General features: G+C 43.7%; 1 protein-coding gene and 1 non-coding gene across 2 annotated transcripts in view; both read right to left on the bottom strand.

Annotated features, from left to right (window-relative positions):
- LOC124788470 (peroxisomal leader peptide-processing protease-like) overlaps positions 1-12,972 on the bottom strand; it is a 1,192,842-nt gene that overhangs the window by 463,867 nt on the left and 716,003 nt on the right. The window lies entirely within an intron of this gene.
- Trnan-guu lies at positions 2,218-2,291 on the bottom strand. Its single transcript has one exon. It is a non-coding gene; the product is annotated as a tRNA-Asn (tRNA).

Here is a 12,972-nt window from a genome sequence, read left to right as displayed (position 1 = left end):
TTTGAACTGATCATGAAAATAAAATGCTGACTTGAATAGTTTGTGTTTTGTTTTGGTAGAAGAAGTTTTTCTCAGTACTCGTTTGAGCACAGGAAATCGCTACGATTAGCCACGTATGTTGGAATGAAAATAAATTCAGTGCAGTTCAGTGGAGCGCACAAAATGAGTATTGTTCATTGCTCCCGTTAAAAGGGTCATTTCAAGCTTAGACAGGGTGCGCATAGTCAGATACAGCAAGATGTACTGGTAGGAGGGTAAGATGCCGTGGAACTGGCGTGCCCACAGACACCTCATCCGAACTTTCAACCGCTATCGAGATACTGAAACGTTGCACGCCTCCCTCGCAGTAGCCGCCCGCAGTCAACAACTCTACCTAGTGACCTCTATTTACAAATTATCGCTCGCAGGCAGATCGAGAACTATGCTACAGAACTGAGTACATCCGTTTTGGAAGCAACTAGGAGGGCTGTGTCGACACAGACAGTACGCAACTCTCTCCGCACAATTAATTCGGAATGTAGGGGTGCGAACCCTCCATCACCGTACGAGGAAAGGGAGCAACTGAACACAATGCATGGAGCCTGGATCAACGGCGTTCGGTTCTGTTTACCGAGCAGAGCACAATTTGTCTAGCGTCTGAAGATTGTGCAGGCCACCAGGTAGCACCATTGCAGGTCTCAGACATTCAGTCGCACAGGCTCTCACTTTTTCACTTCACAGTGACGTTTTAGTTTGGTTCCGTTCTTCTATTCCTCCCTCCCCTTCAATCTAAACTCAGACATGTTCGCTGATCTGCTGATGGTGTATACAGTTATATACAGCATAAAATTAACCATTGGAGGCCTCGCGTCAGATGCTTTACTATTGGAAATAAAAATACAGGAAAGTTTCTTTTTGGGCTCATACAGCTCACGTAAAACAACCTGAGTGAAATCGAGAATATAGGTCATTTTGGATTCTGCTGACAGAGATGCTGCTAAACACTGCTCGCTTTGTTCGTCCGTGAGACCCAGAGCGCCGTATAAACAGGCATTCAGGGTGATGCTGTGATCTTTCCGTGACTTCCCTAAGGCATTCGATACAGTTTGTCAGAGTTGTTTAGTGAAGAAAATATGAGCTTACAGAGTACTGGACCAGATTCCCGACTGGATACAGGACTTGCCTTCACATGGAACTCGACACGCCGTTCTTAACGGGTGTACCTCAAGCAATTGTTATAGATATTTATAATTTATATTAACGATCCACTGGATAACATTGGAAGCTATATGAGGTTAATCGCGGACGATGCTGGGCGACAGCCAGGTTAGTATCCCACCTCTGTTCGGGGCGTCTCCAGACACGTCTTCGCTGATCATCGGGGCTCAATTCGAAGCGGGACTCATCACTGAAGATGATTCTGCTTTAGTCAATGGCGTTCCAGGATGATGACGTGTCTGGAAACGCTCTGGTCAGCGGTTGGATACCAGCCTGACGGTCGTCCGCCACACAGTCCGGAAACCAGGACTCGCGGTCTGGGGTGCAACTTCCGGACTCCTTTGGTTGTCATCCGCGGCACCCTTACAGCGCAGAGGATGTCAACGATATTCCGCGCCCCGTTTTGTTTGTCTCCATCACAAGCCCTCCTGGGCTTACATTTCAGCAAGGTAGCGCATCCCAACAGACGGGGAGAATTTCTAGTGCTTGTCTTCTTGCTTATCAAACCCTACCTTCGCCAGCAGGGTCGCCAGAATTGAGGACGTTTGAGGCATTATAGGCAGAGCGCCCCAACCAGCTCGAGACTTTGAAGATCTGACATGCCAATTGGACAGAGGCTGCCACGATGCTCCTCATGAGGATGCCCAACAGCTGTATCAGGCAATGCCTATCCGAATATTCATTGACTTGCCAGCACGTCGCTGCGCCAACAGCGGTTACACTGCAGACCGACAGTTAAGAGACACCAAATACAAATCGACATCGAGAGAGAGGCCCTTTAATATGGCACTCGCGGTGTATACGCTGAAATTAAATTAAATAATACGTCTTTTGTAGTGGGCGTCGCTCTACTGCAGTGTCACACATGACGAATAAATAGGAAAACAGTAGAACGTCTGTGTAGTGCCATGTTTTAACCTACACTGTCATTTGGCTGAATGTGTATAAGGCTCTGTGGCATCGTTCAAACACAGCCAAATTGTGACACTAGCTGTGTACCTCTAATAAAGTTGACGATTTCGCCTCCGGGTGAGCTCGAACCACCAACCTTTCGGTTAACAGCCGAACGCGCTAGCCGACTGCGCCACGGAGGCCTTGATTTCACTCACTTCTGCTCTGTACATCAATGCAATTCGTGTACCTTCTGCAGGCATCTCGCAGAATGGTAGCATCTGCTTGCTCCTCTTCACATGGATAACGTGCATGCACACTGTAGCGAGGCTCATAAATGAATGACATCGCCAAGCGTGACATTATACTACTAAAGGCATACAATACACTGTTCCGCCTATGCATTCAGTAAACTGCTGAGGCAGGTAGAATACTTGTGTTGGTTGTAGTAGTGTCCGTAAATAGTAGAAGATATCCAGTCCTGTATGATTGTATCAGTCCTGTCACAAATTTCGCCTGATACCTCATTCGGTATTACTTTCTATAATAACCGTAGTTGCGGTACTGAATTAAATGCTTTTCGGAAATCAAGAAATACTGTATCCGCCTGGCTCACTTGCTCCGTGACTTTCAGGACGTCGTGTGAGAATAGCGCCAGTTGGGTTTCGAATGACCGATATTTTCGGCATCCATGCTGATCGGCTTGGAGGAGGTCAGTCTCTTTGAGATATCTCATTAGGTATGAGCTCATGATATGTTTCTGATTCTACAAGAGATGGATGAAAGTGGCCAGTAATTTTGTGGATAACTTCTGCTACTGTTGTTTTTATTTGGCTTTCGGTTTCCTAACGGTCATTTACCCACCTAAAAAGTAAGTAACTGTCATGCACTGCAACATACTATGTGAACAAACCGATACAAGTTTAACAGAGGGCTTCTTAAACGTACTGTTCATCAATACGTATGTTAAGTATTGCCGCGGGCTGTGAAGTGTGGAGTGGGGTGCAGTGATTAGCGTCGTTGCCTAGCATACCGCGAGTCACCATTTCGAAGCGAAGATCACATATTGTGCAAGTAGGGAGCTGAGAATGATAACAACAATTCATGATGCGTCCATGGTTGCGACAGAGAAAAAACACGACAAGGGGAAACCATACAGAAACGAAAATTTATTGTTATCTACAAGAAATCTATAAAAGGCGTGAACAGAGCTAATCAATATCTTTCGTATTGTGGGATAATACGGATAACCAATAAATGGAGAAAGAAAGTAGTTTAGTTTCAAATAAATTGCGCTTTGTTTGACGCATATAAAGAGTACAGAAAACCACATCCAGATATACAAAAAATATAAAACTTTCCTAAAAGAAGTTGCAAGAGCCTGGACAAGTTATCAACAATTTGACGCAACACGTGTGGAGAAAAATGAAGCAATTCAATCTACAAAACGAGCACCTGCTAAGGATACACCTGGAAGATTGTCAAGGAACAAGGAAGAACAAACTATTCGGATTATTGTGGGAAGTGGAAAAAAGAAATATCCAACGCGACCTTGCAGAGTCTGCGCAGCGCATCGTAAAACAAGTGAAACAAGACACTACTGCCAGTACTGTTACATAAAGCCGTGTGTTTCCAGAACTATCACACCATTCAATACTGTTAGAACATGTTACAAACATGTCTGCCAAGTTTCAACAGCATTGGACACCGGCAAGTGCAGCTACATTCAAATAAGGAAGGGGCGCTCATTTCAAAAATGGCTCTGAGCACTATGGGACTTAACATCTATGGTCATCAGCCCCCTAGAACTTAGAACTACTTAAACCTAACTAACCTAAGGACACCACACAACACCCAGTCATCACGAGGCAGAGAAAATCTCTGACCCCGCCGGGAATCGAACCCGGGGGCGTTCATTTCGAGCGCGTCTTACCGAGATTCGCCGGCAACTGCAACAACAACCGCGGCGCCGCAGAGGGGGTATGCAATGTGTAAAAAGACGTTGGTAGAAATGCTCTCGATGTACGTTGATGCCAAAGGAGAGATGAAGATGCAGCTGGTAGACATTCGTCCTGATTCTTTAGAGAATCGTACCCCCCTTTACAAAACAGCTTCAGACTTCTGATTACACTATGAACGAGGCAATGTGTTAAGCATGTACCAGGGAAAAAGTTTAGAAAAGGACTGAAAAATGTGTAAAGGTTACTGAAAGTCGCTAAGTGCTCTCATTATTTCACGCTGGATGAGTATATTCTGGGTAATTTGCTTTCCCTTTCAAACAAAAGGTAGTTTTTCATGAATCTGAAGTTTATGACATTTTGCCTCCTGAACTACGTGTCGTACAATGATGTAATCTTGCAGGTACATTCACTGCTGTAGGCCTATGTGTATACTGCCTCCGAAGAGAGTTATTAGTGAAGAAGTAATAAATTAAGATATTATGTCTGTTGTTGAAGTTTTTCTGCATGAACAGCGTAAATGTAGTAAGCCATAAACTTTTTCGTCTTATTTGTTTGTGACGAGTATCAGTGGGAGAAGTTTCATAAAGGTTTGAAATTATGTGAAAAGTTGTTGGAAATCAGTAAATCCTATCATTCGCAGACTGGATTCAGTCTGGGCAATCTGCGCGCCATGAGTAACGCCGTCTAAAGAAATTTACAAAATTTCTTATTGTAATACTTGTCTTATGTGTCAACCCTGTAACATAAGATTGTACCTCGTAATGACAGCATTTTAAATTTTTAAATTCCGTCAATAATTATATGAAATACTAAATATTAAAATTTCCATCATGCCTTGATGAGTTAGATAGGCAAACTACAACTGGGATTGAGCACTATCTACCATGAATGCCGTTAGCCGTTTAGAGTTACACACTGTACAGTCACGTTCATGTGATCACCTGTCAAAAACTTGAATGACCATCTTTTGCAGCGCGGACCGCTGCGAGACGTACAGGAAGAGACTCTGCGAGTTTCTGGAAGGAACCGACTAGTATGTGGAGCCATGCCGACTCTAGTGCAGTGGCCTACTGCGCTAGGTTTCTCGGTTGAGGATCCATGGCGCGAGCAGTCTGATCGAGGTAGTCCCACAGTCTAGATTGGGTTTAAATTGGGGGAGTTTGGTGGCAAGGGGAGTCTGGTAAATTCATCCTGGTGCTCTTCGAAAAACGCACGTACGCAGGGAGCTTTGTCACACGTTGCATTGTCCTGCTGGTAGATGCCATCGTGCCGAGTAAAAAAAAGAAACTGCATGTAGGGGTTTTCATGGCCCCTAAGGATAGATGCACACTTGTGTTCAAGCATTGTGCTTTCCAGAATGACGAGATCACCCAGGACGTGCCATGAAAACATACCCAAGACAATAACGTATGCAGGGTGCTTGCTTTCAGGTGTTTCAAGCCGTACACACTAAAGGCCATCTGTCCGATGGAGTACAAAAAGTGATTCATCTGAGAAGGCCACCCACCGCCACTCAGCGGACGTCCGGCGTTGGCGTGCAAATTTCAGCCTTCGAAGCTGACGAACAGCAGTTAGCACGGCTGCATGAACCACGAGCCTGATACGAAGGTCAATACACCGCAACGTTGGCTGAACGGTCGTTGAGAAGACACTGTTGGTTCACTGTGTGATCAGTTGTTCCATAATTGCACGTCTATTCCGCAGTCGTCGCTCACCCCTGTCATTAATGGCGCGCGATGCACCACAGTTGCCTTGGCGCCAGTTTCGGACTGCGCCATTTTGCCGCGCACAGTATACTTTAAACACGATGGCACGCGAACAGCTTACAAACTTAGCCATTTCGGAAATGCTTCCACACTTGGCCGGAAAGCCAGGGATCATGCCCTTTTGGACGAAAGATTAATTTCTCCTTTTTCGCATTACGACATGCCTTCATTGCTTTCCGCGTCCTCCCGACGCACTTTATATACCCTCCACTGCTAGTGGTTATTGCATGTTGATGTCGAACATAGGCGTTGGTCACATTAACGTGACTGGACCGTGACAGTCAATTGAAAACGAGACAGATGGAAAAGAGTAAGTAAACTGTTTATTACTTTAAAGGTAATCGCCGTAACTGCTAATACATTGATACCACTGTGATAAAAGCCTCTCTTGTGGTACTGCAACCGCCACTGGGCGACGAATCGCCGTTGAAGGTGCCGCTGCTGGCTGGAACCACGTGCTTTCGATGACGCCTCTTCTTCCGCGTTACTTTTTTTATCACTCCTAACCATTGCTAAGACTCGGGGTACACAACTGTTGCAGAATTCGTAGCTCAGAGCCCCCACGCAAACTGCCTAAACTGCCACAGACTTGGGACGTAGGTTACAGGATGTAGTTAACTGCGAGAATTGCAATTGTAATTTCGCAACTATTAAGGAAACCTAATATTCAGTCCTGAACCGATCTCACATTTAACTTTTGCGAGAGGTCCTGCTTATCGAAGTTCAGATAATACTTTTGGAAACACTTTGCAGAATTCAAATCCAATTCTAAACTTTCCAGAGTTCATATTCCGCAATTAACACTTTCCAAAGTCCAATCCTGTTCCAACATTTTGCAAGATTCTTATCTCTCAACTAACACTTTCCAAATTCCTATCCCGGAGGAGCACCCAATTGCGAACTAATATCCCAAAGATGTTCGGGCTCACGTGCGGTTCCTCTTCGTCGTAATGTCTTGGCTCAAACTCGCCTAGGGGTTGAACCGTACGTGTCGCACTACACGCCCTAAATTAGACACTTTGGTTAAATTTTCTGGCTGATGGAAAGTCTGCGAAATACGAAGTTAACATAAAATATAATAACAGTAATAATAATATCGGGAACTAAATTAACGACCCATAAATGATGTAAGCCACACAGTTGCGATTTGGTTAGAATAATGTTTATTCAGAAAGCAAACTAATACCGAAAGAGGTCGTATTTAGAGTTACTGTTACATTCAAGAGCAAATCCATTTGACAACAGTTCGATCATTCACAATCTCATCGCGAAATACAAGTTATCTACGCGAAAAGTTCACACCAGGCGCGCGGCTGCTCTCCGCTCAGAGACTAAGTCCCACGATACCACACAACGCGAATTTTTTTAAGTCCTAGCTACCTAAAGAGCGATCGTCCGCTTTCGCGTCTCCACCAGCACTGTCCCTCTGCCCGTCCTCGGCCGCGTTTCCCGCGCACCGAATATCCTCGCTCAACTGACTAAGGCAGTTCCCTTTCCTGAAGCCGTCCATCTGATTGGCTACAGCTTATTCTACATTATTTTACATTTTAACATATTTAAATAATCAAAGTTTGACCATTTTCACGTTTTAAAGAAAGTAACTATAATATCCCTTGTTAAATTCTGTTACATAAAAGCAATAAAACTTCCTTAACTTTGTTTGAATGTCACGGCCAATAGCCTTGCACCAATATGCTTTTTGATAAATAAACAAAGAACAAAAGAAACTATTATGCACTAAACTTTACAACAAGTATTGTGTTACCTAATGATTCAATAAGGTGTCATGGTGTCATCGTTCAATGGGTTTTGTGTGGAGGCAATGATGATCCGATGCTTAACTGAAAATACTGATAATTTAAATTTACTATATCTTTTAAACAAATAAAGTTACACAGTTGATATTTACAACGTTTGTCATTTTAACGATGCGCTGCTATATGAAATGTCGACCGTTAAGATCGACCAAAGCCTTCAGATTTTAGCATTCAAGTCTTTGTTATAAAGCTTGTTAATTTCACTTTAACAGTAAATCCTAAACTATTATATATATTGGGATCACCATGAAAATTTATGGATGGCAGATTAAAATTACTGTAGCTTTATTCCCTGCATTACTACAGAATTAAATATTTTTCTAAATGTTTCCCTTTATGGCTGATCTTAGGTCCGCCATATTTAACACTGCTTCGTCTCCTTGGTCACAAACGGCTTCTACTATGTTTCCCTGTTACGTAGGTTCTCGTCTGCCTCACTCGCACACTGCAGCGCTTAGGCCACAATAGACAATAGACACCTGTAGGTTTCCCCATCTTGTGGTGAATCTGCGCCCTTTGTGGAACACGGTCCTCGACAACAGGGTTCGTTTCACAATTCCTGTAGGCTGACTCTTTCGGCCATATATTTAAATGAGAGCACAATGCTCATAAACTCACAGCCTGAATAGCCGCGCGCAATAGCACGCCACTTCCGGGATCTGAGAAGGCACGCTGTTCCTGAAACAGCGCCCCACGGAGGATAAACGATGAGGACCGGCGGCTTCCCTCATCTGAATAAGTGAAAATCTGGTTGGTATCCACGTCCTGCAATAATTTCGAAGACGTTCTTACGCTTTAACATGGATAATGCTGGACGCGGAAGGGGCTTACACAAATTTTGTCCCAGCAAGAGGGGGAGGGGGGTGGCGACGACAGAAAGAGTATCTGGACAGCCTGTACCACCTGCCAAATCCAGAATAATATGCCGATCCCGCGAAGGGACAGGAAAAAAGAAAGATTATGAAATTTATTTATTTTACAAAGAAGAACTGGAGCTCAAGAATTCTGAAAAATAGAAAAATGGCTCTTATTATATTGTACGTAATTTATCCTAGACAAAAGTGGGGAAAATGTTGATGCTGACCTGCTACGAAATAATTTTACTGGAAAAGTGGTCTTCCTCCGGAGCCTTCCATCTTCTGTATGAATTAATATGGACAAATGTCGTGGAAAGAAAGAAAGGAAACGAAATAATCGGCATTTATTTCAGAGAATTATCTCACGTTGTTATGACTGCTTCTGGCTCATCTCGGCAGATCTAATAAGTGCACGGTCAGCGAAACTTCGGAAAGCGATATTAGTCAGTCATAAGCAAAAAATATTTATTCAGTCAGCGAAAGCACAGCAAACGCCCAAGCAGTTATTTCACTGCCTTCGCTACGTTTTTGATACTTCGAGTGAGAAAGTGTGAAAGAGGAACCTGAAATCGGATGACCTGTTTCTGCTGTACGAGCAGTGAGTGAAATGTAAGGACCAGGTAACGGTAGAGTGTGGAACAAGTTGCGAACGTTAGCACGCCTTCCTCAGCGCTGCCGCGTCGCGACAAGGTGTGACCCGATATTCGGCAGAAAACCTCGCCAGCGGTAAGCGACGCTGCTGACCGCAAAACCGCACTGCGCTGGCTAGCCTGCAGCCAGACAGCTTGACGACCTGCGCAACGCGGGCAGCCTATGCCACGGGCTGCAGGGGCGACACGCATTGTCAAAGCGAACCGTTAACTAGGCCTACGTAGTGGATTTCAGTACGGAAATTGGTTTGATGCAGCCGTCCGTGCTAGTGCATCCCGTGCAACCCACTTTCATCACTGCATGACCATCGAAAACTACATCCTTCGAACCTGCTTGCTGTAGTTAGGCCTTGGCCTTACTCTACAATTTTTACATACTCTCCAGACTTTCTTCTATAACGAAACTGGCAATTCCACTTCAGTCAACCGATACAATCTTTTGAATTACTTTGCTGCAAGCTTTTCAAAAGCTTCTATCCTGTATTATTTACTGTCCAAGATATACTCCCATATAAGGCAACAGCCCAAGCAGTTATTTACAGAAAAGACTTTCTCACACTTAAATTTGTGTTAGATATTAACCTAGTTCTCTTTCTGAGCAAAGTTTTGTTTTGCTATTGCCACTATATCATTTCCATTCTGGACACGGTCAGTTCTTTTGCTACCAAAGTAGCGAAGCTCGTCTGCTACTTCTAATGTCTCATTTCCTAAACTAATTCCCTCAACATCGCCTTATTTTATTCGCATGTAGTCCCTCAACATTCTTTTGTTGACGCTCAGCTCATAAATTCTTTTCGAGGTACTTACAAGTCCTTTGGCTTCTCTGTTAGAATTAAAATCTCATCGGCAAATATTAATGTTTTAATTTCTCCTCACTGAAGCTATATTTCCTTTCCAAATTTCTGCTTGATTTCCTTTGCTGCTTACAGAACGTACTAGTATACACTGAACAACATTAGATAGAGTGTATAATACTACCTCACTCCCTTTTCAACTACTGTAGCCCTTTCACGTTCTTCAACTCTGCTGTCTGGTTTCTGTATAAGTTTTAGATAATATTCGGTCCTTGTATTTTAACTCTCCTACCTTCATAATCCCTCGAGTCTGTTACGATCAACGTTGTGAAACATTTCTTTAAATCTACAAATGCTATAAACATATGTTTACGTTTCTTCAATTTGTATTCCAAGTCAAGTCGTAAGGTCAGTATTTCTTTCGGTGTTTCTACATTTCTTCGGTATCCATGTTGGTTATACCACAGGACCACTTTTGCCGGCCGTCCCATTCTTCTGTAAATAAATTTTGCAGCTGTGACTTATTAGACAGATTGTTCTGTAATACCCACACCTATAAAACCTGCCTTCTTTGGCATTAGGATTACTACAATCCTCTTGAAGACTGTGTGTACTTTGCCCCTATGTCTTCCATACCAGGTCGAACACTTTTGTCATGGTTGATTCTCCAACAGATCTCAACAATTCAGAGGAACGTCACCTACTCTAGGTTCTATGTTTCCCTATTCGTAAAATGGCGCATAACTGCCCGTTCACTTTATTACGGTATTAGAAATGAAGACGAAAGACAAATTAACAAGTTTCCTTTGTCAGCTCAAACTGTAACTCATGTAACTGAACTACTTCCACGATTTCATTTATTTTGTCACTCTCCGTTTGAAAATCTCAACATGTCAGTTGGCCAGATAACGAATCATTCAATTTAGTTCACAGATTTCTAATACCAAAATTCGAGAAATACAAGAGATCTGTGATGGAATGTTGTTTCAGACATACTCTGATTCCTGTGCGAATGGATACGGTATGCTTTTTGAGATCTCTGCCTATCACCGGCCTCGATCCTTTCCATCCAAATCAAAGAGAGATGGAACTGCAACATAGAGGCTCCCATGGGGAACATTTGGGAGAGGGTTTCCAGTTCAAGCGTTTACCTAACAAGAAAGGGAAACCTCCAGAAACCTTGGCAGTAACTGGTGAATAGGAGCTATTTTTAATGTATGTCACCCTACCAATGGAAAGATAAAATGTTCAACACTGGGTCGCTCTTAAGATGGTTTCTGTAACTTTTCGATTCTTTTAGCTCTGGCAATTATTTGTGTATATTAAAGTCGCCAAGCTGCATCATAGTTCGATGTCCACATTAAACCGTAGGTCGCCAAACACGAGCAATTGAATGTGTAGGTCAGTTCCATCAGGGGAATGTAAGAGCACACTATCTACAGTGCGACCGTGTCTAGAAAAGCACTGCAGTATTGAAACTAACCGACGGATTGCAATAAAATCTCCACCGATTTCTTGCCACATCTCTCTTCTCTCTCCTTCGCATCCAGGCGACCCTTACTCACTTCATATAATAAATAAGAGTTACGTCCAGTATGGAGAGTGCTTTCTGGAGCCACACGGATCTATAAGAATGCCTTCAGCAATATTGTTCGAAAATTAATTATTTTAATTTTAACTGATTTTGGGTCACTTCTTAGGAACTTCGAATCGGTGTCAGCGACATGGAGTGGTCCTGCCTGCATGTTCCGCATGTCTGATGGTCCCACGATCCTCGTCGATCTTACTATGGAGATTCGTTGATGGCTTCTGAATTGCAATCTCTAGTAACATATCTATGTGAGAGTCTTTGTGTGATTTTCGACTATCTGCTCTGGCTCAGAGTCACTCAAATACATTTATTTTGGACTACTTGCATTTCACGGAGACCGGTTTTATTCGTCAAGGATGTCCTGCCGCGAAGTATCTTAGATAGTACCATACTCATGCATAGTCTAAATTTGGTAGAGATTTTAGCTACTATTCAGTTAAATGGGGATGAGTTCCATTGGCATCGCGAGCGATATTGTTCGTGGTTATTCCACGTATTTGTGGAAGAACAGATGTTGGACTAGTTTTACCCCCAGGTACTAGAAACCAGGGCTCCCTGAGACGTTCCTATTTTGTAGTCGTAGCGAGTCACTTAACATAGTCCATTTCTTCCTGAAGTAGACTGCAACTGACTTCTCTGCATTCAATTTGACGTTATTCTCCAGGCACCATTCGCCAGTAAGAGCTACACTACTGACCATTAAAATTGCTACACCACGAAGATGACGTGCTACAGACGCGAAATTTAACCGACAGGAAGAAGATGCTGTGATATGAACATGATTAGCTTTTCAGAGCATTCACACTAGGTTGGCGCCGGTGGCGACACCTACAACATGCTGACATGAGGAAAGTTTCCAACCGATTTCTCATATATAAACAGCAGTTGACCGGCGTTGCCTGGTGAAACGTTGTTGTGATGCCTCGTGTAAGGAGGAGAAATGCGTACCAACACGTTTCCGACTTTGATAAAGGTCGGATTGTAGCCGATAGCGATTGCGGTTTATCGTATCGCGACATTGCTACTCGCGTTGGTCGAGATCCAACGACTGTTAGCAGAATATGGAATCGGTGGGTTCAGGAGGGTAATATGGAACGCCGTGCTGAATCCCAACGGTCTCGTATCACTAGCAGTCGAGATGACAGGCATCTTATCCGCATGGCTGTAACGGATCGTACAGCCACGTCTCGATCCCTGAGTCAACAGATGGGGACGTTTGCACGACAACAACCGTCTGCACAAACAGTTCGACGACGTTTGTAGCAGCATGGACTATCAGCTCGGAGACCATGGCTGTGGTTAGCCTTCACGCTACATCACAGACAGGAGCGCCTGCGATGGTGTACTCAACGAAGAACCTGGGTGCACGAATGGCAAAACGGCATTTTTTCGGATGAATCCAGGTTCTGTTCACAGCATCATGATGGTCGCATCCGTGTTTGGCGGCA

Source organism: Schistocerca piceifrons, chromosome 3 (assembly GCF_021461385.2).
Source record: "Schistocerca piceifrons isolate TAMUIC-IGC-003096 chromosome 3, iqSchPice1.1, whole genome shotgun sequence".
NCBI classification, from domain to species: Eukaryota; Metazoa; Arthropoda; class Insecta; order Orthoptera; family Acrididae; genus Schistocerca; species Schistocerca piceifrons.
The sequence above is the reverse complement of the archived record's forward strand: the minus strand, read 5'-3'. Positions and strand labels throughout refer to the sequence as shown.